The sequence below is a fragment of the Mesocricetus auratus genome, unplaced genomic scaffold (assembly GCF_017639785.1).
Source record: "Mesocricetus auratus isolate SY011 unplaced genomic scaffold, BCM_Maur_2.0 Super-Scaffold_100046, whole genome shotgun sequence".
In the NCBI taxonomy this organism is placed as follows: Eukaryota; Metazoa; Chordata; class Mammalia; order Rodentia; family Cricetidae; genus Mesocricetus; species Mesocricetus auratus.
The window spans coordinates 6,512,090-6,537,912 of NW_024429223.1; the positions used below are offsets into that span (position 1 = coordinate 6,512,090).

Consider the following 25,823-nt stretch of genomic DNA (forward strand, 5'->3'; position numbering starts at 1 on the left):
CGTGCGCACACACCCCTCGACAAACTATAAAACTACGAAGTGATGGTGATCCTTACCAGGCAAGACTTAAAGCCACGGAGTTCCGTCCTGGGTGAAGGGTGTTCTTAAAGCCGTGGTGTTCGGGAACTGTAAAAAGAAGGCCCGTTAGAAGTTTGAAATGACAGTCTTCAAGAAGATACATGAATAGCACTCATCTGGGGGCAACTTGCTGGGCTTTGGGGGAGCCAAAGAAATGTTTGCTAGCCTCGCTGTCCCCAATTCTTCTAACGATCTGCCAAGCAGGAGCTTGTGTGACCTTTGCTGTGATGAGTCAAATTTGCTCAGCTTGTTTTCAGCGGGGGAAACGCCACCTGCAGAAGAGGAGGAGACAGGGCTTCCAGCCATCTCCTCCTCTCCAGGTAGGCCAGGAGAAGAAATAGAGCAGAGAAGGCTCGCCCCTCGCTCCTCCTTGGCATGTTGGCTGAGAGCAGGGGGCTTAGGAGCCTTCTTCTCACTCCAGTTCATGGTGTTCCCTACAGGAGACCGAAATCCCACCCAGATTTCAACTGGCCAAGCCTGCTCAGGGACCGAGGAGGGGAGAGGTGTTTGGTGAGTCCCTCAAAGGGCTGCGCCCCAGTGCAACTCAACGGACGCCGTATTTGGCATCAGTCGACTCTGCTGAACCAGGTCCAGAACAGTGGCCCAGTTTGCTCACTCTGTCACCAATGCATTCAGACCCACCCCACCCCCGACAGTGTCAACTGCCTGAGTGCTCAGTTTGTGAGATGAGGCCCAGATAGCCAGCTGGGATGCCCATCCAGAGAGGCTCCAGAGCCACTGGCTAGGTACTTGAGACAATGTGGGATCACCACCCCACTCTCCTCTGCCACACCTTAACTATCATCCCATGGAAGGCATCACATGGGGCAAGGGAAAGTCCTCTCCCCACAGGAGCTAGTTCACAGTTCAGTTAAAGGAGAATTCCCCGTGGATTTGAGGGTACTGATCTGCAAACAAAGATCACAGACAGATTTAGAAAGCTGAAAGTGGCAGCTTTGGCCCAAGAGGCTCAAACATTTGGAGTGCTGCAAGCCAATGCCCCTTCTGACCCCAAGACCGACTTCTGGCCACTGGAGAGCATTCATGGGCCGCACAGTGACAGCATTTAATCTGTTCGAACTGAAGAGCAGTGGGGACACTGAAATTGTGGGCAAGTGTCTTTCTGTGGGACACAGGGTCTCCCTGTATATCAGAGGCTGGCCTAGAAATCCCTGGCTAACTGTCCTGGTCGTTTTTTTGTTTGTTTGTTTGTTTGTTTCTTTCTTTCTTTCTTTCTCAACTTGACACAAGTTAGGGTTATCTGGGAAGAGGGAACTTCAATTGAAAGATTGACCTGTAGGCAAGCGTGTGTGGCATTTTCTTGATTAATTATTGATGCAGAGACCAAGCGTGGTGGCACACGCCTTCAATCCCAGCACTCCAGTGTCAGAGACAGGTGGATCTCTGTGAGTTTGAGACCAGCCTGGTCTACAGAGAGAATTCCAGGACAGCCAAAGCTATACAAAGAAACCCCGTATCAAGAAAGCAAGAATAATAATGATGATGATGATGATATGATGATGATGATGATGATGATGGTGATGAGATTTGGAGGGACCTAGCTCACTGCGAATGGTGCCATCCCTGGGCAGATGGTCCTGGGCTGTATTTTAAAAGCAAGATGGAGAAGCCAAAAAGCAGCACTCCTCCATGGTTTCTGCTCCCATTCCTGCCTCCAGGTTCCTCCCCCGTTTCCCCCTTCAGACTTGTAAAACAAAATAAGCCTTTTCCCTCCAAGTTGCTTTCAGTCAGTGTTTTATCACAACAGTAGAGATGGCTCAGTGGTTAACAGCACTGGCTGTGCTTCCAGAGGACCCAGATTCAATTTTCGGTACCCATATGACAGCTCACAACTGTCTGTATGTCCAGCCCCAGGGCACCTGAGACCCATGGCAAAACATCAATGCACATAAAATAAGAATAAATACTTTAAAAAAAGAATGCAAACCAGGACAGAAACCCAGACTATCAATTAACCTACAACCCTCCTGCCTCTGCTTCCTGAGTGTTAGGATTAGAGACATTACCACTACAACCAACTTCTGTTCATAAGTTCCTATCTGCTTCTGTTTAGACGGGGCTTTCAGCTATCTCTAACAAGGAAGAGCCTTGCCCCATTCTTTTGAGTTTTATTTTCTTTTCTGTGTCATTCAGTATTAAAATCTAACCATTAAAACACCAGCACTCAGGTAATGGGAAGAAGGCTCAGTAGTTACAGTACTTGTCCCACAAGTAAGAAGACGTGAGTTCAGTTCCCAGCACCCATGTTAAAGGGAAGATGCAGTGCTGTACAGTATAACCCTGGTGCTAGGGAGGCGTAGACAAGAGGATCCCTGGGGCTCGAGTAGCCTAGAGCATGAGCCCCAGCTCCCAGTGAGAGACCCTGTGTCAATAGACAAAATGGATGACTTACTGACCTCTGGCTTCCACGTGCACACATGTACAGCAACACAACACACACACACATACATATACACACATACACACACAAACATGCATACACACACGTACATACATACACACATACACACATACACACACATACATACATTCATACACACATACACACATGCATATACACACACATACACACATACACACATACATACATACACACATACACACATACACACACATACATACATTCATACACACATACACACATGCATATACACACATACACACATACATACACACATACACACATATATACATACACACATACACACATACATGCACACACATACACAACCATATATACATACACACAAGCATACATACACACAAACATACATACACACATACACGCACACACATACACAAACATATATACATACACACAAACATACATACACACAAACATACATACACACACATACACACATACATGCACACACATACACAAACATACATACATACACACAAGCATACATACACACAAACATACATACACATATACATGCACACACATACATATATACACACACACATACACACACACATACATGCACACACATACATACATACATACACACACATACACACACATACATGTACACACAGACACATACAGACACACATACATACGTACATACTCACATATACATACACAAACACACACACATACACACACAAACACATACATACACACACATACACACATATACATATACATACACATACACAAGCACACACATATACATATACATACACATAACATGCAAACACATACATACACATATATACATATACACACATATACATATGAACACACATACAGACACATATACATACACACACATACATATACACACATACACACACATACACACAGAAACACACACATACATATACATATACACACATAAACATATACATATACACACGCAAACACATACATACACACACATACATACACACACAAACACACACATACACACATATAAATATACACACATACATATACACACAGACACATATACACACACATACATATACATAAACACACACATACACACAGACACACACAGACACATATACACACAGACATATACACACAGACACACACATATAAATATACACACACACACACACACACACACAAGCCAGCTTTCCACATTGCAGTTGGTGTAGTCCTTAGTTAGCCCTGAACTGGGAGGTTCCGAGCCACATAGGCTGTAGCGATCCCTCTGCCTTGCTCTGCCTGTGTTGGGGAGGGGTGGTTGGAGTGGTGTGCAGACTAAGAGTTTATATCCAGGCTCATGACTTGCAAAATTCTAGGGCTATTCTCCGGGGACTGTTCACTTAGAAGCTTTGTAAATTCTGATGACAGGAGAACACAGGGAGGGAGACTTCCCAGGGAAGTCCCACACCAGTTTGTCCTCCGGCACTCAGCCATTGATCAGAACACCCCTGTCTCTCTCAATCTACGAGGGATTGGTGATGGACGCAAGCCTCCAGGTTCTGCAGCATCAATTAAGAAAAGGCCCAGCACAGCGTGGGGGCTGTGTTGCCTCCCCATGACTGATCTGGAGTTTGTCCAAAGGTGGGGAGCAGACGTGCTGGGGGGCAGCTGCCGGGTGAGGCCATGCTGGAGGCAGGAGGATAAGAAGTTGAGTTAGCTCCATTCCTGCCTTGCTGAGTCTGTCTGGATAGGAGGAGCTCCAGGTGTCTGATGTCATTAGAGTCATTGCAGGTTGGGAGAGGTGTTAGCAGTGGACCAGGGATGCCCTCTCCGGACTCAGGTAGGGAGAAAGGAAAATGCCAGCATAGTCCTCCTGTCTGCCTTAAGGGGAGAAATCGCTAGTTGGGTGCGGGTGATTGACACGCATTTAGAGCTAGTCTGAGGTGTGACCCGAGGCTGTCCCAGACATGTGGCTTCCTCTGGGTCCTGCCTCCCTACTGCTAAGGGGACACCTAGGAAGTCTGCCACTGGAAGGACAACTGCCCACAAGCCCTATTTGGTGCAGCTTCCAACAAAATAGAGGGGGGGTGACAGACTGCAAAGACACTGGGGTGCATAGCAGCTGCCCCCACCCCAAAGCAAATGAGTGACACAGGTATGTTTCAGTGCCCCAAACCCCACCTATATAGTACAGGGAAGCCAGGGACAGGGAGGGAAGGGATAAAGCAAACGGCCCCCATCCCCTGCCACAACGGCCTAAGCGTGAGCAAGTTTAGCAGAGCTATACTCCCTTCTGACTAGCCATTACCCTCCACACCCTGTACTAAACAGGCAAGGACCGGGAGGGGACGAGCAAAACTCCCATGGGACACAGAAATGGCTCACAGTATGAAGAGTCGCCTGGCTCCACAGGTAGTCAGCCAAAGGGGTTGTCACGGGTGAGAAGATAAAAACAGAGCATGGGCAGCCCAGAACTGTAGAGGCGGGTGTTGGGGAAGTCCTGTGCCTTTGTCAATAAAGCACTGTCTGGCCTATAGGGAATCTAGATAGGAGGGACTAGGAGTCCAGGAGGACTCTGGGAAGGAGAAACACAAGAGTCGAGATGTGACGCCATGGGGTAGGAAGCCCGGAACTATTCTCCGGTAAGAGGAATACTTAGATTAACAATTATGGGGTAAATACTTAAGTCAGAGCTAGCCAGTAAGAAACAAGCAAGGCCAACAGCTTCATAATTAATATAGTCTCCTGTGTGTTTATTTGGGACTGATGTGGATCTAGAACCAGGCGGGCGGGAAGGCTTCTCTCAAAGGAAAAAGCTTCTCTTAACAGGCGGGGATGCCCTTTGAAGCAGATGGAGTGATGGCCTCAGTTAGGCAGCTGTATAGGAGGGGGTACGTGAAGATGGCGGCTGCAACTTTAGGGGGAAAAAAAAGACCAGGCTGTGGTCCCAGCAGGCACGAGGCTGTAATCCCAGGACCTAAGAGTCTAAGGAGGTTTGGGAGTTGAGGGCCAGCCTCAGCTACACAGTCAGGATCTGTCTCTAAGTCTATAGATAGTGGGCTCGGTCCTGACTGCCCCTTCTGGGTGGCTTGGGTGGGCTTGGGAGCACAGGGTACTTTGTGCAACCTGAGGCACTGACTCTTCTGAGGAAGGGGAGGAGAAGAAAAGATGTCTGAAAGAGAGCCACGGAAGCAGGAGCAGGAAGAGCAAGACGACAGAGACAACTCTAGCACTAAAAAGAGACAGCTGTGGCTTCAAACCGTGCGCCTATGCATCCAGTTTCTGAGAATTCTAGGGATGTCTAGCCTGCACACAGCCAGGTCCTGCTGAATGCCATCGGCAAGACCTGCCCTGGCACCTCTGCCCACCAGAAGTGGGAGGCCAATTGGCTCCTGGAAGGGACGGTTCTCTCAGTGCAGAGTGAAAGCAGAGACCCCTTCACCGGCTTCCTGAAGTGGGGAGGAGTGTTTTTAAAGAGCCAGCTGGGTATCTGCAGCCTTGAACTCCTGGAAGGGTGTGACTGATGGACTCAAGACAGAATATATATATATATATATATATATATATATATATATATATATATATAAAGTGAAAGTGGCCCACGAACCTGTCTCCAGCGCCAATGGGACTTCCTGAGAATGGGCTGCTGAGACGCAGGTTCTATGCCCCCACAAGCAGAGTGCCTTCCGGGTGCACTTGAAAGACCTGCCAGGCACCCAGACCTCCTTGGGGCTCAGCGTTCAAAACTTTCATGTTCCCGCTAAAGAATAAGGAGTCGGTCAAAAACTGAACCAGCTCACAGGAGACTTGATTTCCACCTTAAACACTAAGCATCTCGACGGTCTGTTTGCTTGTTTTAGACAAATCTGGCCAGAGAGAACAAATCGGCTCTGAATGACAATTGTCCCCGAAAGATTCCAACAGGAAACCAGGTGTGGCAGTACGCCTGCAATCCCAGCACTCAGGTGAGGCAGGAGGGTGGCAAATGCCAGGGCAGCCTCAAAACTCAATCATAAAAGAGTTTCTAAAAGGCCAGGACTGAGGAAATACGCTGTCAGGAAGACACGCCTAATGCAGCTCCACCCACTCTACCATCCCAGACAAGAGCCTTCTGCGTGTCTGGCGAGTATCTATACTGTGGGCAAACAGCACCAAAAAGTGCGTCTGCCTGTGCGTCTCCATAGCAGATCCAAGTTTATATTTAAAATAAAGAGGAAAGTAAAATATAACGTCACCAAAAGGAAATAAAAACCAAAGCAAAGGGCGTGACGATCTTTGGTGTGTTGTTCAGGGGTCTCTCTACAGAAGTTACAGGTCAGTTTGGTGTCAGAACCAAGCAAGGGAGGGAATCTCATGGAAAACTGAAAGAGTACCTTACCTGAAGAGCAAACAGCAATTGCAAAAGGCCTGGGGTCATAAGGAGATGTCCAGGAGCAGCGAGACACTTTGGTGACTGGACACGGATTGCCGGTGGGGAAGAAGGGAATGTGGCTAGATGTTATCCACACATCTACAGCCGCAGTAAGAAGTGTGGTTCTGTCCTGAGACATTGACAGGTTGGAAGTGATGACCGGCTCTGCCCTGGTCTAACACTACTCAAGTAGTAAGGGAAAAGACCAGAGTTGGGCCAGGTATCATAAGCCTGACAGGATAGAGCTGCTGTTGTACAGATGAGCAAGGAGGCCGCAGCCAGGAAGAAAAGCCACAGTATCAGGAACAGGCCAAACCGAGGGACATCCAGGATTTTCCTGGCCCAGCAGAAGGGACCAACTCTCAGTTCATTCTTCTTCTAGAACTCAGAGATGTGAGCTGTATGGGGCCTCACGCTGTGACTCATGGGACTCTGCTGGCCTGGGGGGACGCCCATCCCATGAGTAATCAGTTCCTGGAGATGGGGAATGATTGCCTCCAAGCTCCTGGCCGGACAGCAAGCAACCCCCACCCGCCTCTTCCAACAGACTCTCAGGCAGCCTCACACTCAGGTCGCTGTCTCTACTCCAATCATGCAGACTAGACATGAATCCCCACCATGCCCTGAGCCTGCTTCAGTCAGTCACAGGGGCCAACCCTAACCTTATATCACCTACCACGCCTGGTCCGTAGAGACCATGGCCAAGGGGCCTCCTGCATACAGGTACGTTTTCCACCAGCTCCTGTGAACAATGTGTTCTCCTCAGGGGACAGCTCCGTTGATAAAGCACTTGCCTTGCAAGAATAAGAGCCCAGGTTTGACCCCCAGAACCCAAGAGAGAAAAAATAAGAAGAGGAGGAGGAGGAGGAGGAGGAGGAGGAGGAGGAGGAGGAGGAGGAGGAGGAGGAGGAGGAGTATGGAGCAGAACAAAACTGTAATCTCAGAACCGGGAAGCCAGCAATGGAAATGCCCGTGGCCTACTGGCCAGTCCACCTAACCTCCTTAGAGAGGTGCAGGCTGATGAGAGACCCTGCCTCAAAAGCACAACATGGGAGATGCCTAAGGGATGATAACTGCAGTTGATCATGTGTGTTAACAGACCACACACATGAACACACGGAGAGATACACATGCACTCCTCACCCTCCCCCACCACACACACAGACAAAACATCCGTCTCTCTTCTGGCCTTGTGCTCCCTGGATAATAATAAAATCTACATTTTATGATATCAGGCACCAGGTCAGCCTGTGACGAAGAAGCCAGAGCAAAGAGGGCACACCTGAACCTGGTGAAGACGGGGGCCCTCGGGGCTCTTGTGGCAGGTTCACCATGAAGCTGTCTACCTCCTACCGCAGCATGGACCCAGAAAAAAAAGTGGTGACCCTCTGAATTCTAACTGCTACCCTGCCTAAACTGGCCACCATTCAAAAGCCATGATGTCTCGATGCAGGAGATCGCTGTAGGACTTCAATGGAACTCTCTAAAAAATCCCTGAGTCCACTCTAGGGTCCCACAGCTGTGCTTGTGCATCCATGCCTATAAACATGGAGTTCATCCACATACTGGGGTGGTGGAGGCCTCCACTCTTGATCGGAGACCAGCCACTGACAAGGCAGTTGGAAAAAAAAAAGCATATTCCCTGGGAACATCCTTTGCTCTCATTTTAAAACAAAGGTAACTGATAGAGACACCATTGGACACCTGTTCAAGTCTAAAACTTTCAGGACACACAGCTGGGGACAGCACAGTGTTCCAGCAACCTGAGACCCCACAACGTAGGCTCAGGGCACTGGGCTTGTCGGAGATGAGTGGCGGGGCCCCTCGCCACATGCCTGCCTGCCAGTACATGTGAAGAAAAGCCAAGCTGCTTGGAGCCAATCAAATTGTGCCCCTGTCTCTTTAATAAACAAACCCATGTGCACGTTAACAGTGTTGAAAATTCAATTTAAACTCTTTGTCTGCTGCTGCTTACTCTAAAGATGGTCTTTCTTTAACAACAGAGCACCAAGGAGTCGTTAGTGCTCTCTCTTCATTACTTCAAAAAACCAATCATTAGACACCAGAGTATATACGTAATTAGAAAATCACTTCCTTTGCAATCCAAGCTAAGTAGTTTACATACTGTAATTACAGGGACAAAATCAATTTTTAATCATTTCCCTGATTGGGCTCATCAGCTCTGTGGGAACATTGTAACCTGCTTGTTGTGCAAAAGCAACATCTGGGCTAAAACAATTACCCTTTGTTTGCTACAATATTCCTTAAATCTTTTTGCATGAAAAAATGAAAACATGCAGATAAGATATTTGGATGTCTTTTTGTCCTTGATCAACACACACCCGAAAGTTCTCCTCGTGACACGAGAGGCGTGTTCCCCAGAATTTACAGTTTAACGGTACACATCCAAGGAATGATTTTGTGTGTGTGTGTGTGTGTGTGTGTGTTTTTTAAAGCAGTGAGATAAAAGTATCTGATTGTTTTAAAGATCCATTCAACTGTCTAATTGTTGCATGGCTAACACATGGTATTCAAACATCCCACATATTACAAAAGCTCATCTGGGGTAATCATGGGTAACTATTATTGCGGCGGTTTACACTTTTCTAATACAAATGAATGGATTTTTATCAAAACTTTAAAAAAAATCTAAAAAGCTGAGTATGTGTGAAAAATAGTTGGTATGAATTGGCAAGGCGAGCCTGAGCATTTTGTTCTCTTAATAGGAAATGACCTCATTTACACTGGAGTAATAATTAGTACTGCTTCACTGACAGTTAAGAAAAAAAAAACTTTCCCAGTATAATACAGCAGCCTTGCCTTTGTTAGGCGATCTACATTGATTATTAACCCTTGCCGAGAAAGCCCACGTTTTATCCAGTTCTGCCCGGCCCCTGCTTGTTGGTGAAAAAATGAAAATAGCTGATTCGGAAACCCATTGCCTTTTTCCCAGATTTCCAAAAGTTGTTTACATATTGGAGCTCCCGGGTGACCATCTGTAACACTTGATGTCATCTTTGAAGATACATAGAAAGCCCCCCCCCCCGCCACCTCACCGAGCAGCCACCAAGAGCCCCCACTGAGTCCCCTGCACTCTCTCCCGGTGGCCTGGTCCCCCCTCCCTGGTCTTTTTGATGTTTATTGGTTTTGATTATGGCTTGTGAGTTTCCCAACCTACAATTAATTCATAGTCAAAACAGGCCTGCAGGAAAAAGGAGAAGGATAGTGTGTATTTGGGGGGTGGGGTGGTATGGCTATGCTGAGGCCTCGGCTGCCCAGCTGATAGAACAGGAGGTAAAGGTGTCTGAGAGGCTGAAGAGTACCCAGGAAGCAGCCAGAACATCTGTAAATCACACACACACACATATACGCACGCACACACGCACGCACTCACGCAGTCTTCGTGTTCTGAAGGGATTTTCTCCTTAACCAAACTCAAAATGAATATCGGCTAACATTTATTGTGCACCTACTATGCACCCAGAGTTAAAAAATTCCTGACCTCGTTCATCCTTGGCAGCAACCCTACGTAATGGGCACTGTTACCACGAGCATCTGTGTTGTGGCGACTGAGGAACTAGACGTCTCTCGAATAGAAGAGCTGGAGTGTAAACTTGGCTAGGATAGCGTGTGCCAAGAACCGTGGAGAGTCCCCAAGGGAGGGCACGGCCTGATGTCTACTACTCAAAGATACCTGATGACCATTACAGTTGCACCCTCAGGCAGGCACGGTCCTCAGCATCGCTGGGCTCCTGGTCTTCATTTCGAGGGTTTCAATGTGGTGACCACAAGGCAGAGAAGAGCTGGCGGTCCCGTAAGAACGCAAGCTGAGTCGTGTTTCCCATGCACAAACTGAGGCATGACAGATCCTGGGCATTAAGCAACACCCACATACCCAGGATGCGTGCGAGCGTCTCTTCACTGAGAGCCAGGCCTTAGGAGGCTCAGCCCGCACATCAGTTTACCCAGTCTCTCTCTGCCCTGCCTGACCCCTGTCTCCCGTTACTCCCCCACCCACCATGCCACTGCAGGGGGATGTGCCCCCCCCCCACCGCATCAGCTCAGGACCCAATAATATGACATGTCAACAGACACGGGTATACAGAAAAAGAGGCTGGGAAATGTGTGATGCTGTCACCCCAGCAACAGAGGTACTTCCCCTGCCATAGCATAGTTCTATCCTGCAGCTGGTTTTACAGCGGCCTTCCCTGAGCAGAGGCGCAGAGGAGAAAAACACCGTGGGCCTCCTCTGCTCACCTGCTGGCCTCACAGACTGCTGCTACTCACACCTTCCACACAGCAGTTGCCAATGCCATGCAGTCACGGCCTGGACTGTCTGGTTGGGTCGCCTCTAGGCAAGTGTGGCTACTGAGCACTCAGAAATGAGCCAGTCCAAAGTGAGGCAGGTTCAAGAAGCAAGCCACGCTTGGAGGAAAAAAAACGCAAAACGCCCCCATTCTTTTCCTTGCCTTTGTCATTCTTGAGATGTAGACTCCCTGCAGTGTCCTGGCTGACCTTGGGGACTCATAATCCTCCTACCTCAGCCTCCCAAACGCTGGGATTACAAGCGCATGCCACCCTACTCAGGTTTATTGATAGTCTTCGTACTTTTTCCTAGAGCAAATGATAATGTTGGTGATATCTGGGGTTAAACAGAATACAGCCTTCCCGCCAAGGTCTCCGGTTTCATTTCCTTCTGTTTCAGTGTGGCTGTTAGAACACCCACTTCTGAGTGCATCAAAGCTTAGAAAAGAGAGGAGGAGGCCGGTTGGTGGTGGTGGTGGCGCACGCCTTTAATCCCAGCACTCGGGAGGCAGAGGCAGGCAGATCTCTGTGAGTTTGAGGCCAGCATGGTCTACAGAGAGTTCCAGGACAGACTCCAAAGCTACAGAGAAACCCTGTCTTGGAAAAACAGAGAGATAGAGAGGGATAAAGGGCAGAAGGAGAGAGGAAGCGAGGGAGGGAGGGAGGGAGGGAGGGAGGGAGGGAGGGAGGGAGGGAGGGAGGGGAGACGGAGGGAGGGGAAGGGGAAAAAAATCAGACTATTTTGACAACTGAATTGGACCATGGTAAGAACTGTCTTGTAGACTGAGGCAGGTTTTTTTAATTGTATCAGTTGAATGTTGATCGCAGAATTCCGAGGCTAGGCAAAGGCTACAGGAGTTCTGACTGGACCACCCTGGTCTTTTCTCTCTACAATAATCGCTCTGCATTCAGGCTCGCTTATTTTTTCACTTTTATAAAATTGCTCATTTTAGTAAGCTAAGCTCACTGGTGGAAAATTTTGGAACATGCGGAAATATTACAAGTAGGAAAAGAGCACTAATCCATAATTCCATCACCCTGCGGTAGCGTCAGTGCAATCTGGGTGGACTGGGTCTCTCCTGTGCTGTGTGTGTGAGAGCATACTTGTGTCCTCAGGATTTTTTTAATGTGTGTGGGTATTTTGCCTGCATGCATGCACTGCACACATGTCTGGTACACTCAGACACCAGCAGGAGGCATTGGATCCCCTGGAACCAGAGTCACAGATGATTACGAGCCACCACGTGGGTGCTAGAAATCAAACCTGGGTCCTTTGCAAGAGCAGTCAGAGCTCTGAACCACTGAGACGTCCGTCCAGACCCTGTGTCTTGGCTCTTGAACTCCCTAATCCTGAGGTCCCAAACAGGATTGAATACAGGACACGGACTGGAACAACAGAGTTTTATGGTCCACACAAAGGGGAAAGAGCTACTAGAGGGGCAAGACGAACCCCACTGAGAAAGACTCTAGAGATAACCAATGAAGAGTGATGCTGTAGAAAGACCACTCAGCAAGAAAAAAAATAATGGGCAAAAGGCACAAACATACACCTCACCAGAGAAGACATGAACACAGTGACTCATACCTGTAATCCCAGCACTTGAGGCCAAGGCAGGAAAATCACTGTGAATTTGGAACCAGGCTCAGCTATATAGTAAGTTCTAGTTCACCCTTGGCTATAAGACCCTGTCTAAGAAAGAAGGGAAGAGAGAAAGGAAGGGAGAAGGAAATGGGAAGGAAGGAAGGGAGGGGAGGGAGGGAGGGAGGGAGAGAGGGAGAGAAGGAGGGAGGGAGGGAGAGAGGGAAGGAGGGAGGGAGAGAGGGAGGGAGGGAGGGAGGGAGAGAGGGAGGGAGGGAGGGAGAGAGAATGGATGGTGGGAAGGACAGGAGGAGGGAAGAGAATGGAAGAGATAAATTCTAAGTAAAAGTAGTTCCACACCCCATGTCATTAGAGATCTTCAAAGTGAAACAGAAATCGGTACTTCTACACATTCTTTTTTTTGCAGTGGCTAACATCCAACACAGGGATAACACCAAAGACTGTCGAGGATGGGAAGCCACAGGGTTTCTTACTCATTGCTGATGAGAATGCATAATGGTACAGCCACTTTAGAAAACAGTTTTGGCAGTTTCTTACCTAGCTAAATATAGCCTCACAATACAAACAAGCTACCATGTTCCTTGGTGCTTATAAAGAAGCTGAGATTTATGCCCATACAAGAAGTTGTTCACGAATGCCTAGGGCAGAGCGTCTACATAATGGAATCATCTTTAACACTACTGCCAAATCCTAGACTCAGCCAAGATACCCTGCAGTGGATGGATGGGTGTACTATGGTAACTCCATATAGTGGAATATTATTCGGTAGTGAAAAGAAGAGTGAGCTACTGAGCTATGGAAATATACGAAAGAAGCCAATCTTAAAACCCATGATAGTTTGGGAGGCTAACCCGCTGAAGATGTTGAGTTCAAAACAAGCCCGGGGTATAGAGACCTTGCCTAAAATAGAAAAAAAATTGAATCACCCAGCTACATAAAACAAAGACAATCGGGGGTTTAGGGAATGGGAGAGAGATGAGGGAGTGAGCACACAAACTTTCAGGGCAGCAAAACTATGTACGTTGTGGTTAAGACATGGGTCCCCCTGTGTAGTTCCAAGTTCTGAAAATGTATTCTACAATGCAAATGAGTACTCAGTGGAGTAAGCCCCGGACTTCAGTTAAAGACAATGCACCAACAGATGACATCAATGATATCTGTCTGAGGTGACAGAAATGCCGGTCACCTGATATGACCATTGTCCAAAGTATGTGTACACTGAGATGCCACACCAGATCCCCTAAATATGTACAATGACCGTGGGCCATTAAAACACATACACATATTAAGCAAAAGTAAAAAAAAACTATAGTAAAAACAATATAGAGGGCTTAATGGGTAAAGGTACTTTCCAACAAAGCCTGGAGACCTGAGTCCAATCCCCAGAAGCCACACAGTGGGAGGAGAGAATGGATTCCCACAAGTTCTCCTCTGACCAGCACACACACACACACACACACACACACACACACACACACACAAATACACAGAGAGAGAGAGAGAGAGAAAGATAGAGAGACAGTAAATAAATGTACTAATAATTAAATATATTATATTGTACTATATAATATTTATATTATATTATATTATATTAATTTTGGTTCCTTAGTTGTAACAAGTGTGTCATACTAACTCAAAATATTAGTAATGGGGCAAGTTGTACAGAAGAGGTATTTAGCAATTCTCTATACTTCCTGTTCATTCTACCATAGACCCAAACTGCTCTAAGATCATCTTTTGACTTAAAATGGGCATGTAGGCTGGAGACACAGCCAGAAGTTAAGAGCGTGGCTGCTCTTCCAGAGGATCCGTATTTGGTTCCCATCACCCACATGGTGGGTCATAGCCATCTGTAACTCCAGTCCCAGGGGATATAACACCCTCTTCTGGCCTCATTGGGCACCACACATGCAGGGCGCACAAACATACATGCCGACCATGCGTGCACATTGCATAAAAATAAATAAATCTTTAAAGAAATACACAAATACATAATTTTTTTGTTTTTTACGAGACAGGGTTTCTCTGTATTGTGTTGGAGGCTGTCGGTCCAGCCCAGCCTCGAACTCACAGAGATCCGCCTGCCTCTGCCTCCCGAGTGCTGGGATTAAAGGCGTGCGCCACCACCGCCTGGCGAAATGCATAACTTTTTAAAAATGGAAGGGCACCACAAATGATGGTGAGCACCTTTAATCCCAGCATTCAAGAGGCAGAGGCAGGCAGATTTCTGTGGCTCTGAGGACAGCTTGGTCAACATAATAAGACCCTGTTTCGATGAAGGAAGGAAGGAGGGAGGGAGGGAGGGAGAAGGGAGGGAGGGAGAAGGGAGGGAGGGAGGGAGGGAGGGAGGGAGGGAAGGAAGGAAGGAAGGAAGGAAGGAAGGAAGGAAGGAAGGAAGGAAGGAAGGAAGGAAATGACGAAGGAAGGAACAAGGGCAGAGAAGGAGGAGAAGAGATAGGGAAGGAACCGCACAACTTGAGGAAGCATGGCATCTTTCCCGTTTGATTGGAGCATTTCTACTGCTGACCATTGGAAACTTGTTAAAGTGCTTAGAGGTGTGGGGACGCCTTCCCATAAGCTCCTGACTGCGGGTCCTCTAATGAGCTGATATCCAAAGTGTCCAAGTGAAGCTACTTGAGCAGAAATACAAACACAGATCCCAAAGGCTGGGAACGTCACTCAGTCAGGTCCTTGCTTCTGAGCGTGTGGGTGTAGCCATTTTTTGAGGGTGTGTTTTTACTATTTTTAAAGTGTGTGTGTGTGTGTGTGTGTGTGTGTGTGTGTGTGTGTGTGTGTGTAGTGCTCATGAAGGCCAGAAGGTGGCGTCGGATCTCCGGAGCTGCAGCTACAAGTTGTTGTGCACTACCCATCTCCCGTCTTCTGCAGGGGCAGCAAGTACCGTCAATCTTCTTAGTCAGCTCTCAAGCCCACTGTCATTTTCTGATCACAAAACAAAGAGACCCGTGTCCCTGAAGGACGGTCAGCCCTTCCTGTGTGGAAGACCTGGGGCAAGTGTCATCCTCAGCAGAGATAGCCACCAAAGTCCCATCCTCACTTCTTGGTCACCAAAACAAACCGAATCTTAGATGCTTTGGGGGAGTCCTGGGAGCGATGAGGAACCGGAGAGGGGCCAACATGAACGCGCAGGTACAGAAAACATGAGGGGAGATGGTCGTATTGCCCCCTTTTCTCATCCGTGCTTGCAACGTAGCTGAAATCCCGATTGTCTGGTGTTGGTTTTGCCTCTCCATCCATACTCAATTTGGTTCTGGCTCTGGGCTATTCTGGAGAAGGCTGAGAAAGGTCAAGGGCAAACCCTATTGGAGATGGCAGAGTATTTCATACCGCACTCCTGTGACCTTATGGTAACAAAAAGGATCAGAACTGTCAAAACTAGGCTCCTTCAAGCACCCCTCATGCTTTAGCAAAATAAGCAAAGATGACAGATTAAGAGAGAGAGAGAGAGAGAGAGAGAGAGAGACAGAGACAGAGACAGAGACAGAGACAGAGAGGTTACAGAAGCCTGCTCATGGAGACAGTGCCCACACAGTGTAGACACAGGAAGATGGGCTCATAGTCTCCTTTGCTTGTGTTCAGGTAAACTTCTTGTCCAGGATTTTTTAAAATCCAATCACTTACAGGAGGGGAAAAAAGTCTGTCCTCTCTCATTTCCCAAGCTTTTCCATTTTAGTAAAGATTTTATAAACATTCTTAGAAGGGGTCTATTCTTTCTCCTCTGCCCACAGGTAACAAGAGATGGCAGATGTTTCAGAAACAGCATATTATATTAAAAAAATCCAATGTCACTAAAACCAGAATGGAAATGTTTTATACATTCAACAAACACTGTAATGAATTTGCACAACCTTAGCCGACTGTATACCCCGGCATAATAAAATGGTCTCCATCCTTTCAAAGAAAAAAATTACGCAGGCTAACACATAGCTTTCGAAAAGCATTGTTCTTTAAAAAAAAAAAAAGCTGCATTTTTCCCGGCTACCATGTAATTTGTGAGATGCGTTTTTAAATGCTCTGCTACAGCAGCGGGCTTCATCAGTCAGATGATACCGATAGATAATTCACCAAACCGTCACATGATCCTCCATCACTCTAAAAGACGCGAATATATTGCCACAAGCTTTGGGAATAATGGGTGCACCTGTTTACGGTGTCACCTCTGTTTGCTAATTGTCTCCTTGAGCTACATTTTAGTTCTAATGCATTTATTTTTGACAGGCAGTGTCTATTTAGAAATCACATTACTTCAACTGCAATTGTTCTTTTGTCTATCAAGTAAATGAAGTGTTGTTATACAGATTTCAGGTTCTGATTAGTAAAGTATCAGAGCCCCAGAAAGGTCAATCAGTTATTTACCTGAGGTAAGGGATGACAGACATCTTGAATATTCTCCAGCTCACGCTGTGAGCTGTAGCATTATTGTTACGCAACTCAGTTTTACCGTCATATGTTCATTTCTAGGGTTAGCAGAAGACGTGCCTGGAGACTGGTGTCCCTGAAGAATCAAGGCAGGTGGCCCTTATACTTACACACATTGGTGGCACCAAGTCAAAAGGGCAGCCCTTGGAGGTGCCAAGTGACCAAATGATAAGGGAATGATGAACCCCTTCATGTTGGCTTGGACGGTTTTTTCCTTTTAAAAAAAATGGCCTTTTACATATTTTCCAAGACACTATACTCTTTCAAATCCAATTTCATGAGTTAGTCCAGAGGTGATCCCAACCAAATCAGGAAAGATAATGACTATGGAAAATAAACAATGCCTTCTCCGAAAGCCAGAGCCTACTAGAGACGGACTCACTTCCCACTCCTGGCCTGTCACGATGTGGGTTCGAGCCACCTTCGAGAGTGGCGTGTTGAATGCCAAACCGCAGAACTCAGCCTGTGGCATCTTCAGAGGGACAGTCAGAAGCAGGGACCAAAGAATGTTTACAAGTCAGGCTCACACATGCCCCGGCTAACTAGCTAGAAGTCTCCCATGCTAGACAAAAGAATGAAAGTCCAATAACAACTTACTCATTCAGATCCAGATATCTAAAGCTCATGTGCCTGCAAATGATTCCTACAGACCTACCCACCTGAATCACTTGACAGCTCTGTGTGGTAGGGCTCCTGCTGCCCCAACCCTTGCATCTACTTCCCAAATCCCATGCCATTAAATTACTCTGGAAGTGACCAGTGTCCCCACCAGTCCGCGCACACCTGGAACCTTTTATAAGTCTCATCCTTCAGCAAGTCCCATCCGACACCCACCTCATAAGGGCCTGTGCTCAGTGACCTAGCTACAGGAGGGTGCACTATGGGGAAATTCCCATGACCACTGGGATTCAACAGACTTGCCGAAAGAGAGACACAAAAAGCCTTGCTTTGCCTAAAATCACGTTCTAAATTGGCTCCCTGGAGCATCCGTCCACCTTGTTCAGGAAAGGCGCCCTGCTTCCTCAGGTTTAGCGTATGACATGTAACCTGAGTATGAGTAGTGTGTTGTTCCCCTCCACAGCTTTCCTGCATGTTTCCCATCAGAATCATAATTATATGCACACTGCTTGCCTTAAGAAACATTTGCAAACGTGTTGTACATGTCCACTAGGCTCGCTCCAGCACCCAGGAGCGAAAATAAAAGTGGGGAGGGGGACATAGATGAACCCTCTCTTGGGAACCCCAAGGACAGTGAGATAGGGGAGCCCCGACTCACACCGGGGCCTTCCTCAAGAAGAAAACCTCCCCGACACTTGTGACTGGAGCGATGAGGAATGTCCTCTTCATCCGCAATTTATTTCCACCAAGTACTCTAATCATGGGAAGTACTTTTTGCTTTTTAAACAGCCTGCTTGTTTTTACAGGTCAAGAGCATAAATAAAACAGTCAAGTTGGAAAGTAGGGAAAGCTCGTTTGCAGGAGAAGGAAGTAGTTTCTGAGTGTCCGGGTTTATTCCAACACCAGGCAGCTCCCGGGAGGCAGCTCCACTGCCTGCAAAAGCCAGACCCAGGGCAGCCGGCCTCATGGAGGGTCAACAGCTTCCTGCCCTTTTGAACTTGGAAAATCCCTCTAGGGAAAGACTATGGCTGTCAAAACCACAGCAGAGTTGTACCGTGCTATATGGATGGACATATAAGCTACTCGCTAAATAGTGTAGGTGGGAGCAGGCTGACATTGGCAACCTGCGCTGTGACTGAAATCACCCTAAAGTGCTAACTACTAGTTGATAGTTCTCAGTTGCAAAGGATCTCAGAAAACTAAGAAGGCCTGAAACCAATATATTCGATGTGGATAATGTCTTCTCGGCGGCAGGGAGAACAGAGGATGCTAGGAAAAGAAGGAAAGGGAGTAGAGGTGGGGAAGAAGGGTGGGAAGGAGAGAAGGGAAAAAAATCACTACCTATTTTCCCTATGTAAGCACAGAGATATACCTTCTGTCAAAATGGGTATCACAACCAAACAAGGGAATTTCATTTGCAGACACACAACACACTCACACACACACACACACACACACACACCACAATCGATTGCAATGTTGAAAGAGGAAAGGATAGACTCATGAAACCACGTTAGCCAGGTACAGTGGTACAAGCCTATAATCCCGCCACTCAGTAGGCTGATATGGGACAGTCACAAGACCTGCATGGTGAGTCCCAAGTTTGGGATGCCTGGCGAGAGGCTATCTCACAACAGCCAAAAATAAAAATACAAAATATTTAAAAAATCAACTCTGGGTCAAGACCAGGGCCACTGTAGCTGAGAAATTGGATTCATGTCTACCCAAGAAAAACATTGCTTTGCAACTTCAAGACCAGTGGTGACTTCCTGCATTTACATGAGACCACTAGGTTCACCTGCCAAGACACAATGGGTCATTAGTTACAGAGGGCCAGCGCCAGAACATGGATCCACCATGCCTCCCAGGATGACGGTCAGAGGACACAAAGACAGGCAAGGCATGTGGGAGTTGAGGACCACAGTGAAACCTCTGGACGCCATTTGCATGGCTACCTGTGCTTTTATTTTTCCTTTATTCTGCATGTGCTAGTGTTCCCAGCCCTCCCCCTTCCCTTTTTATCAAACATCCCTAATGTAGTGATAAAATGAGGAAGAATGAAAGATTATTATAAAACAGGACTTTTATGGCTTGCGTCTAAGGCACAGTCGCACTGCTACATATATTTTCTCTAAGTAATCAGGAATGTATTGGTATTTTGAAATTATGTATCTCTAATAACACAAAAGTACTTAAGAACAGAAATAGACAGTAATGGAAAATGCAGTCAACTGTTGACAACATATAGAATTTCTGAAAATAATTTGCAGAGAACAGCACGGCAGATGACTCAAAAAATTTTCACAAAAATATTTCTTGCCTCCGATAGTCCAATGTAATTCATTTTCTATCTCTGTTCATTAATCATTGTTAAAATTAGTGATCCATTTCTTCCACTCTGCCATCTGCACTCGGCTTCGTAACAAACATGACACCTTCCTGCATAATAAAACCTGACAACTACTCGGATGCATTTCCAAATAGCTTTCTGCACACTAGCACCTCTATAGCCGATTCCGCTGTCAGACAAAAGTGGATCATTTAACCAGAGGACTTTCTTTATCAATTCTGAACACAGATGTGTGTGTGTGTGTGTGTATGTGTGTGTGTGTTAAAATATGATCAAGGGGAAAAAATCCATTAATTTTAATTAAAATGGCATTTTTTTCCTGCCTTAAGTAGAGGTGTGTGAATCCAGGTTATACCAGCCAGCATCACTCACCAGAACGCAGGCTGGGGCGTCTTGTGCCTGAAATATGACGTTTACGTAAATAATTCGTGGCTTCATCTTGTAAACTTTTCTAATAAAAATGATCTTGACATTCCAACCTCCTTAAATTTTTTTTTCATTTTAATATCCTGCTCTATTTTGTTTTTCAGTCTTTGATCACAGAATTTCAAATAAATATTTTTTAGGCAAAGACAAAACAATCAAAGAGCAGGGGAGATACAGATGAGAAATACCAATGAATAATTAAACACATGCCAACCATTCCCTTGGGGAAGCCACGACTGGGTCCAAACCACAGGAAGAATTCCTGGTCTTCTTGGACGGCTGGCACATGGTGCCACCCCTCCGGCTGTAATTCCTGGCCTTTGGGGATGGAGCTGAGGAATTACACACTGGAACCTTCTCCCCACCCACTGACATAGTGACCCCTATGAGCTCTGTGGAAAAGGACATCAAACAGACTTGCAGGGCACCCCTGCATCCCCTTGCAGACGGAAGGTGGCAGGGTGCTCCCAGATGAGACCAGATTGAAGAGAAAAGGAGGCTACTATGTTGCCAAGGCTATCTCCTGTCTCACCACCACTTTCCACATGGCAAACCCTCCGCGCAGACTCAAGAAATCCTGGAGGGAGGCACTTGTAAGCAGCCCCCTCCTCCTCCTGTGTGTCCCCTCAGCACCTACCCAGTGCTGTGCCAAGGAAGGTGAGCTCTGTGCGTGCTAAAGTCCCACACGCTTGTGCCCAGCCCCCGTGAAGCTCGTCACGGCAGGAGGGACAAGATTGTGCAGATGTTTCCAAACCAAGGCAGAGTGACAGATGCTCTGTGGAGCGGAGACAAAAAAGGGGGAAAGCCACCCGACCTGCAGGAGGTGGGGACTGCAGAGGCAAGACCAGAGCCGATCAAGACATCAACAAGCCAAGTTGAAAAGCAGGGCAGCAGGGGCTCCAGAGGATCTGGGCACTGTTGGAGCTAGACCAAAGGGTGGAACACCTCATCAGGTTAGAGACACTGTCGCCGTGTCTCCAGTGGTCACGCGGGCCTGGGCACAGAAGCCACACTGAAGAAGCGGTGGCCTGAAGAAGCCACAAATTCACAGCAAAGTTCAGCTCTCACCGCAAGGAGAAACTTTTGTGCTAAATGGCACATTACCACTGAGCTCCCATTCTGCTCAGCCTTGGATTTTTTGAGGCAGTGCCTCACCAAGCAGCCCAGTGTCACAACGCTGGACCCCTGGGCTTCTCTCTCTCCCTCTTTCTGTTTCTCTGTCTCTTTGTCTCTCTCTGTCGCATACACACACACACACACACACACACACACACACACACACACACACACGGGGGGGGGGGATTATTGACAGTGCAGAAATTTTTGTTTAACCCCTCCCCTCAGTTTATCTTCCTCTGTCCTCACAGTCTGGTGTGGAGCTTGGAGCAGATTCCCCCTCCCCCAACTAAGCCTGATTAGAATGAGAACAGTCAAAAGACAAACTTTGCAAAAATCAAGGTTTAAAATAGAAATAGCAACTGACCCTCAGCTGCGCTGCTGCCGGCTGGGACAGTGACAATAGGGACTCTTTTGTTAAACTTCCCTGTGAGACGTGCTCAACAGACTGGGGGGTGGGTGTGGGCGTCTGTCTGTCTCTTATGAGAGAGTGGGAGAAAGGTTTAAAATAGCCATGGCTTAAGAAAAGAAAAATTAATTGCAAATTATCATTCAACACCCCCCCCAGCAGCCAAAATATCTGTTGATTCCTTTAACATACACAAGATCTAAATCAACCCTATAAATATTTCAGGATTTGAACGCTTCCATTTTGTCCCTGACCCTGGACAATAACATCTCTCTCCCTCTCCTTTCCTCTCCTTCTCTGAGACACACACACACACACACACACACACACACACACACACACACACACACCAGTTGAAGAGGAGATGCTAGGAGCCAAAGACCATGCAGGCATGTGCCCCCCCACCCCAGGCATTGTCTCCTGGCCTCCAGCTCCTCTAGGCTGGAGTTCCCCCCCTTCTCTCCCAGGTCTGCATCCTGACACATTCAATTTCGGGTTATCAGCACATCTGAATTCAGAATACTGATGGGGATAGAGGGCAGGCCTCTCCGGGCTGATTAGCACCGTTTAAGAAAGCTTTCGCCAGCCGGGCTTCATTGGCTGGGAGCGCCACCATGGTGGGTGGCCTTTCTGTATTAGAAGTCAACATGGAGCTGTCGCATTTGAATTAAATATAGACAAAAAGAAAGATCTGATTATGCTTATTCATAGCTAACCTTTCAAGTCCACCAGCCTGCCAAACTTGGAAGTAAAAGCTGAGAGCTTCTTTCCTAGATGACTGAGTGGCTGGGCCTTATTTTCTTAGGAAGTTTTTTTGGTCTACCCAAAGTGTGTGTGTGTGTGTGTGTGTGTGTGTGTGTGTGTGTGTGTGTAAATGGGTGGGTGTGTATCTCAGCGTAGGAGTTTCTAGAAAAAGATGCCTCAGAAGGAAATCAGAGGGAAAGCTCAGTTACTCAGAGGTACACAACAAAGGGAAAATGAGGTCTAATTTGCAACCTATAAACACATGAAAATGCGTGCGCATTCACACACGGACTGGCGGCCACGGGTCCTGTCGTCTTTCAAAAAGAGTGGCTGGAAACTTGATGCACACAAATGTATTTCTGTCATGGGGCTGAGCTGGGGACTGGGTCAGAAAAGACGTCATCATCCAGAAGGGTGGAGACATCCTCATTCATGGTCATTGTGTTATATCTTTATGTAGCAGCCAGACTCTGAAAACTTGCCTCTAGTAGGTACCAGTGTCAATTCTACAGATCAGGCCACTGAGGATCAGATCACCAAAGGCCCCAGGTTCCCAAGCACCAGGACAAGTCAGAAACCCCATACAAGATCACTAGTCTGGCTCCTGTACCCACTATTGTTCAGGACTATGACCCCATTCAGTTAAATAACTAATATTTACTGAACATTTATTATGTGTCAGACACTGTGAAATCTTGGGTCATCTTCTCAGCCCCCCCGTTACTTTGCTTTGTCTAGGGCCCCTGGGAAGTCCTCCCTTGTAGGGTTCTCTGCCATACGGAAGCCATCTCCAAATTTGCCTGTCCCTGAGAACCCATACTGACCAACTGGGCTCCCAGCATATCTACCTGTCTCTGAGAGGTAATTTCTAGGGATTAGGTGTCATCCCCCCATTTGCATTTTTGTTGGGGGCAGGGCTAGTTTTATGGGAGACTTAAAATTGCATCCTTGGAGTCTTCTTTAGAAAGTTCCAGAGACTGGACTAAACAAACCCAGCTGGGCAGAAGAGTTGGTTGAGTGTGGACACGGCAGAGTCCGAACATCTATTCTGAGGGTGAAGCCCCTACCACTATTGCTCTGCCCTTAGTCACCAAGCACACAAGTTTCTCTGAGCAGCAAAGAGCTTGGAAAGTAGGGGTGCTTCACGGGTCCCTGCAAAATAGTTCCAGGCCCAGGCCAAGCTGTTTCCTTGAGCAGAGTGTCACTGCGGACACACAAAGTAACCGAACTCAGAAGCACATTCCTCCCAAGCCACATCCTTGAAACCAAGCACAGCCTGCAGCCAGGTACCAGACACAGCGTTCTAGGTGGCTTGCAGAGACAGCCACAAGCCCTATGCTTTGACTGCCTGTCAACTCAATGCCACTGAGCAAAAGGGTTTCTGTCACTTTGATCCCTCGGGGAAGCTTGGTGGGACCACTCTATGACAGCCTCTTCCCTGCTTCCAAGAACCTGTATCCCAACAGGAAGTGTACAGGAGAGCAGAGAGGATGCTGAGGCTGGGTCCCCTTTCCTTGGCTCCCTCAGGCCGAGGAAGAGATCCGGACTCTTCTTATTTATTGCTCATGGACTGGTGTTGATTTTCCTTTATGAAATCCCACCAGCACCACCTAAACCAAACTACATTTCAGAAGAGGGTGAACTGGGTTTCTGTCACCAGCTTTGAGCCTGGGGACCTCCCACAGTGCCAGTAATTGCTTTGCCAACAAGATACAGAAGTGTGCCCGTGAGCCGCATGAGCCTGGAAGGATGGGTGGGATGCCCATCAACAAAGCATTCACCCCAGGTGGCTTCCCTTGCCTTCCTGGGGCAGGAGCCCCATGAGGAGGTCTGAGTGGCATTCCCATGTCTCAGTTCCCCACCATTGTCTCTAGGCCACCTGAGCTTAATACTTTGGTATAAATTAATCTTAAATCCAGTCATTTTTTAAAAACTTACTCTCACCTTGAGAAATAATAAGTATGAAATCATAGCTATAATATGTTAGCTATATTCCTCTAATAGGGCTTAAGATACCCAGCTTTTAAAACATAGAACCCATGTATCATCTAAAATGGCCCAACAGAACACTACCCTTGCTTGGAAAGGCCTCAACTGGTACCCCTGGGACACAGGTAGACACTATGGTCTGTGCAGAGAGTCTCAGAGTCCCTAGAACAGTCTAGGGGAACTGCAGACATGCCACCAGCTGTCTAGGCTTTGTGACTCAACAGAGACCCAAATGTGGTAGCCACGGCTGATTCTCAAGCCATAACTTCCTCAAAAAAAAAAAAAGTTGTCCCTTCCCCTTATCATTTTCCTCCCTATACTGGGTGGTTTCGTATGTCATCTTGACACAAGCTAGAGTCATCAGAGAGGAAGGAGCCTCACTTGAGGAAATGCCTCGATGAGATCCAGCTGTAAGGCATTTTCTCATTTAGTGATCAGTGGGGGAGGGCCTCAACCGTGGTTGGTGGTGCCATCACTGGGCTGGTGGTCCTGGGTTCTATAAGAAAGCAGGCTGAGAAAGTCATGGAAAGCAAGCCAGTAAGTAGCTCCCCTCCCTGGCCTCGCATCAGCTCCTGCATGTGGGATCCTACCCTGCTTAGTTCCTGTCCTGACTTCCTTCAGTGATGAACTGCAATGCTGAAGTGTAAACCAAATAAACCCTTTCCTCCCCAACTTGATTTTTGGTCATACTGTTTCATCGCAGCAATAGAAACCCTTATCGGTTTTTTCAGACCAAAGAAAGATTCTCAATAGCAACAGAGTGAGTAGCCAACGAATTTCCCTACCATTCCATCTTAAACTTACCCCCAAATGTATCAATCCTTGCCAAGGGTATTCTCATTGTAAAAAGCATGGGGTTCAGCAGTTAAGAGCTCTGGCTGCTCTTCCAGAGGACCCAGATCCGATTCCTAGCACCCACATGATGACTCACAACTG

General features: G+C 47.2%; 1 protein-coding gene across 8 annotated transcripts in view; it reads right to left on the reverse strand.

Moving 5' to 3' along the window:
• The window catches only part of Znf536 (zinc finger protein 536), a 454,586-nt gene that overhangs the window by 395,963 nt on the left and 32,800 nt on the right, over positions 1-25,823 (reverse strand). For all 8 annotated transcript variants that reach the window (XM_040735416.1, XM_040735410.1, XM_040735411.1 and 5 more), the window contains exon 2: positions 57-126. The gene's annotated coding sequence lies outside the window, so the exon portion shown is untranslated. The remainder of the gene's footprint in view (positions 1-56; positions 127-25,823) is intronic.